The sequence below is a fragment of the Vitis riparia genome, chromosome 3, assembly GCF_004353265.1.
Source record: "Vitis riparia cultivar Riparia Gloire de Montpellier isolate 1030 chromosome 3, EGFV_Vit.rip_1.0, whole genome shotgun sequence".
In the NCBI taxonomy this organism is placed as follows: domain Eukaryota; kingdom Viridiplantae; phylum Streptophyta; class Magnoliopsida; order Vitales; family Vitaceae; genus Vitis; species Vitis riparia.
This window is the reverse complement of record NC_048433.1, coordinates 16,600,920-16,606,391: the sequence shown is the minus strand read 5'-3', so window position 1 is coordinate 16,606,391 and position 5,472 is coordinate 16,600,920.

Genomic DNA, 5,472 nt, shown 5'->3' with positions numbered 1-5,472 from the left:
AGGAATCACTTGCCCATGAGCTTGCTCTCTTATTCCTTTTCTTGAACTTTCCTTATTTGGTATTGTTCTTCTTCTTCTTAAGAAAAGAACCTGAAGAACCTTTGACTTCCATATGAACACCCTATAATCTAATAGCTTCCCCTTATCCATCTTGAGGGAAAATGGCAAGGTCTCTAAGATCATATGAATACTAGTGTTCATAACAGTCCTAAGAGTAGCTTGTCAAAGTTGACCTACCCTTATCACCAAATAACCATTGCAAACTAGAAAGAAAATATCAAAGTCTCTAGCTAGTAATAGACATTTGTTGCTATTACAACACATTATCCAAATATCCAAGTATTAGATACTTTGTATATTGATCCATCCATCTAATACCACCTTGATATACCACTCTTTCCTTTTGTTAGGTTAGTTCATGAGGACTAGCTAGCTCTTCCTAAACTAGCTTCTATGTGATTAGTCACTATATCAAGAATAAAATTAGTCCAATTGATTAGTTGAGCTTGGTCTATTGTGAGAAAGAGAGTGATAATAAAACCAACATGATATCTATAGCAAAGAATATAAGCAAGCATATGATATAATTTAGCATTCAAGGTAACTGGTAATTAATTTAGCAAAAATGTAGTGCTCTCAAACTACATATCTTTTTGCAAGGTATCCTAGTATCATAAGAATTGAGCCTATGTGGGGCAGGTCATGACCTTATTACTAGTTAGAGACCCTCTCAAATTGATCTTCTTGCCTTAACCATAAAGGTATCTAAAGGCAAGATCAACATACCTTTTACTTGGCCCATGGACTATGCAAGTGGGACCGTGTGAGATGATTCTACCACTTTATATCCAATGTCAAATGTATAACCATTGTCCTTGAACTATCAAATGTATAACCCCACCGTGGGGTGTTCGCTCCCACTATAGACATATCTAGTCTCGTCTATATGGAGAGTTCATATCTCCTGATTCTTAAGGCTATCCCATCGTGGAGGTGGTGATGAACCAAAATCAAGATGGCTCGACAATGGAGGTTGTGGGCTTGCCTAAGGCCCTCTCCCACTTAGTCTTTTGAGATAAATAAGAGCATTTTAAAACTATTATTAATTTCCCTAATGAATAAATTATCTACTTTGAAAATTTTCAAAAATATTTATTTCCTAATTAGAAACCTAGTGTAATAGGAGAATATCAACATGAAAAATATAAAATTTGCATGAGAGGAATTTTTTAAAAGAATTTTGATAAAATAACCACTCTCAAAATTTTAAAATCTATTTTCATAAAATTCTCCTTCTATATACAATTCCAATTAATAAATATCTTATCTAGGAAATGTTTTAAAGAAATTTATTTCCATCAAATTACTAAACCTTTTGGTAATAATCTTTTAATGATAAATTATCTCTAATGAAAATTTCAAAAATATTTATTTTCCAAATTGGAAACTCTTATGTAATAAGGAAATTATCAATTTATGAGATTTTGAATAATCTTGAGAGCAGCTTATCCAAGGAAGGAATTTTTTTATTCTCATATTCAAAAATCCTCATAAGATTTAGTCTGCTTATTCCTTACACTTTTTCAACTTAATAAATACTTTTATGGAAATTTCATAATAATTTATTCCATTAAATACTACAAAAAAAAAAAACATTTTAGTAATACCTTAATAGATAAAATATTCTCAATGATAAACGTCCAAAAATATTTATTTCCAAAAAGGAATTAAACAATCCATTTTGGAAAGTACTTTCAAAATATTTTACATTTCCATTAAATTACTAAAACTTTCCAATGTTTTTTTGGTAACTCTTCTTATCATAAATTCTCTATTATGAGATTTTCCAAATTCATTATTTACTTTTAAATCAAGACTCTTGTGCTAAAAGAATTGCTTTCTTATTCCTTATCATTGAACTATCCAAACAAAGTAGTTTCCTCCTTCTCTCTAGGGTGGAAAGCCTGAAGGACCAACTAGAGATATAGTTTTCCTTCTCTCACTAAGAAAGAACAGGAAAACCTCCTAAAGTTTAATAAATAGATAGTTCTAAAAAAATAACAATCTCCTTAGTAACAACTAGTTTAAATAGATAATCTTGGAAAATATCTTCTAATGAAAACTTACCGAGAATACCAAAAAAAACTTTTCTTTTGGGTTCTAATACTTATTTTGGTAATCATTTTTAATTATAAATTATCTATTACAAATTTTCAAAATTAACTTATTTTCTTTAAATTGGAAATCTTGTGCAAAACAGGAAAAAAAAAATAAGAACTTTTTCTTAAAAGAAAAATTTAATTCTTCGAGATCTCAAAGATTTGAAAAGATTTTAATTAAAATTAAAACCTCTAAGAATTAATTTTAAAAAGATAAGGAAGCTCTTAATCCTTTTTCTAACTTATCTTTTCTTTAAAATAAAATTTCCTAACCATGCACATTCCAATTTAAATAAGTTATCCAATTTTGAAAAAGAAAACATGAAAATTTATTTCCAATTAAGAATACCAAAATATCTCAAGGCCATATATGTAATTAATAAAGAGTATGTAATAAAAACAAAGGAATAATTAAATAGAAAATTTTCCATGGCCTTTAGGGATCCTATTATATATTTGGTAATTAAAATTCGAATAAAATCCAAATTACCAAAAATAACCCTGTAACAAAACATAGGGGTAGTGAAAATAGAAAACCCAAAAGGGCCAATTGCCACCAAAATAAGCCCAAAAGGAGAGGCCCGAAATTCAGCTTGAACAACTAAAAAGAATTGGACCAGTATGCAATCCCGTAACTACATGCTTTTTGCACAACATTACTTCAATCAGTCATATCTCCCTCATTTCAACTCCAAATTACGATCTGTTTGATTCATTGGATTCATGACTTCCTAAGCTTCAAATACACAGGTGTTTTTCCCCAAGAAACTACTAGGAGGTAGTCCTAATTTTGAGTTCAAGTCAATGTTATTGTCCTGCCAGGGATCTCAAACCAAGAACTTCCAGGAATGCTTTTTTTTTTTTTTTTTTTTTTTAACCACCATAGAATTCAAAAATAACTTTCAAGATTCCTTATTTTATCTTGGGACACCATAAATGGATACAAAAAAACTAAAATTTTTATAAAAGTAAAAATTATTGTACTCTTATAATGGAGCTTACAACTCATCTATTGAAACGAAAATATTTCTAGAATGAAATAAAAATCATATACCCCTTATGGGGTGTACAACCCAATCTAGAGAATAATAATCAAATATATCATATTAAACTAATAAGACTCAATAATAATAAAATCACATTCATTTATTCCTTTAGGCCATGGGATGAATAAAACAACCCTGTAAAATAGAGTTAGCACACCCTAGAATAGATCTAACAAGCTATAACCTATCCTAGGGCTCTAATGCCAATGATTGGGAACCTTGGATTACTCCATTCCCATGCCCTATATCTCATAGGGTGCAAGCATCCATCATTAGGGCTCTCTAGATCTAATGTAATGGAAAATAATGGCTTCAAAAACCATTATAGAATAAAGATACAAAGAAAGAGTGTTCATACATGGATCTAGATGTTCCTAGATTAATTCCTTGTGGTGAAAAACATGTCTAGAAAAAACTAGAGAATATTTTCTTATGTCGTTACCTATGTGTGCGTCTCGTGCGATTCCTATTCATGTGGTGTGTGTACATTGCATGCAATTCCTGTACACGTGCCCTGTGCGCATCTCGTACAGTTCTCATGCATGCAGCCTGTGTGATTCTAATGCATTTCTCATACACCCAAGATCTTTCATCCGATGACTCTTCCTTGTATCTAGGCACTAAGATGGTGAAGATCTCAAGGATAGAGATTAGGATTTTCTTTTTACACTAAAAGGGATAATAGCAAGTCTTAGAAACCCTAACCCTTAAAAGGGTATTTATGGGCTTCCTACTGCGCTTAAGTGACTTAAGCCCACCATGTCCTTGGGTCACTTAATCTAGCCCAAAAATGTTGTTAATTGATTAATTAACCATACAAAGCCGTAATTAATCAACTAGCCCAATCTAAACATATCATTCACTTATCCCTATGCAACCTTGTGTAATTACAAAAACGCCTTTATGCATAAAAATGAACTAATAACCCATCCAATCCTCATGAACCGTGTCATCAAGGAATATGAGCTCAAAATGGGGACTACTAGGACTTATAAGAGTACTAGCTCCCTTATAATCAAATTCTAAAATTAACTCAACATCCTACTACATAGAGTCAACTACACTCCAATACCCTATATATATGATAACGAGACACCAAGTGCTCAAATTTGTGACTTACTATCCACTACATGTAGACTTCTCATGAACTAGTGTCCTTAATCTAACAAGGTATTGTCATCACCTATCAATATTGTCCATTCAATCCTTGAGTTACAGATCCCACTTATTATGTGATCAATTGACATACTTTAACTCTAAGGATCATATGTCAAATTCCATTAAAGGAATTACTGTGACCACAGATTTCATGATCACATGTCATTTGGATCACCCAATGAGACACATTGTCTCAATCCCATGAGATATCATGGTGCCTCTATTGAGAATACATATTGCCACCAACCTCCATCAATAGTGACCCAATTTATATGGATATATGACCACTACCCATAGATCAAAGTCTTCTATTGATTTTGGCATAGGCTCAATATCCTCTCCAGGTTGAGAGTCCATGCAATATATTAGTTTAGTGAATTATGACAATTGATAGCCTTGTGTCGTGATTCACCTTGGGTTCTATCCAATGTGCATCACATACACTAGTGTACTCACCACCCGATGGCCACGACAAGTCATCCCTTCAATTAGAAGGTGGTGCACTACAGTTTGTACTAGATTGTCTAAATCCATGAACCGACTATGAACAAGTTATCTACTTACAAGGAACTCATATCTTGTATCTTCTATGCAACTCCTAATGGACCCAAGTCATGTACAATGTAAGAGACATAGGTTGAATGCTCAAATCAATGTCAACACACAAAAGGGATAGCAAACGAATAGTTAAGTCTAACTTTATTACATCATGTCTTGCTTTTAGGAGCTCAATCCCAATATACACTACCTCCTAATTAGAGATATGACTTGTCTTGGGTTTCCCATGGTGAGTGTACTAGTATATGTGATCCACATTATACAAGACCTACAATGAATCATGATGTAAGGTTATCAATTGTCATGATTCACCATGTTACTAAACTACATGAACTTTCAACCTTGAGAGGATATTAAATCTATGTTGAAATCAACAGGAGGCTTTAACCTATGGGCAAAACCATAAGCGGTCATATATCCCTATAGATTGGTTCATTATTGATGGAGGTTGGTGGCAATAGGTATTTTCATTAGAGGCACTATGATATCTCATGGGTTTGAGACAATGTATAGCCTTAGGTGATCCAAAGGACATGTAATCATGAAATTTA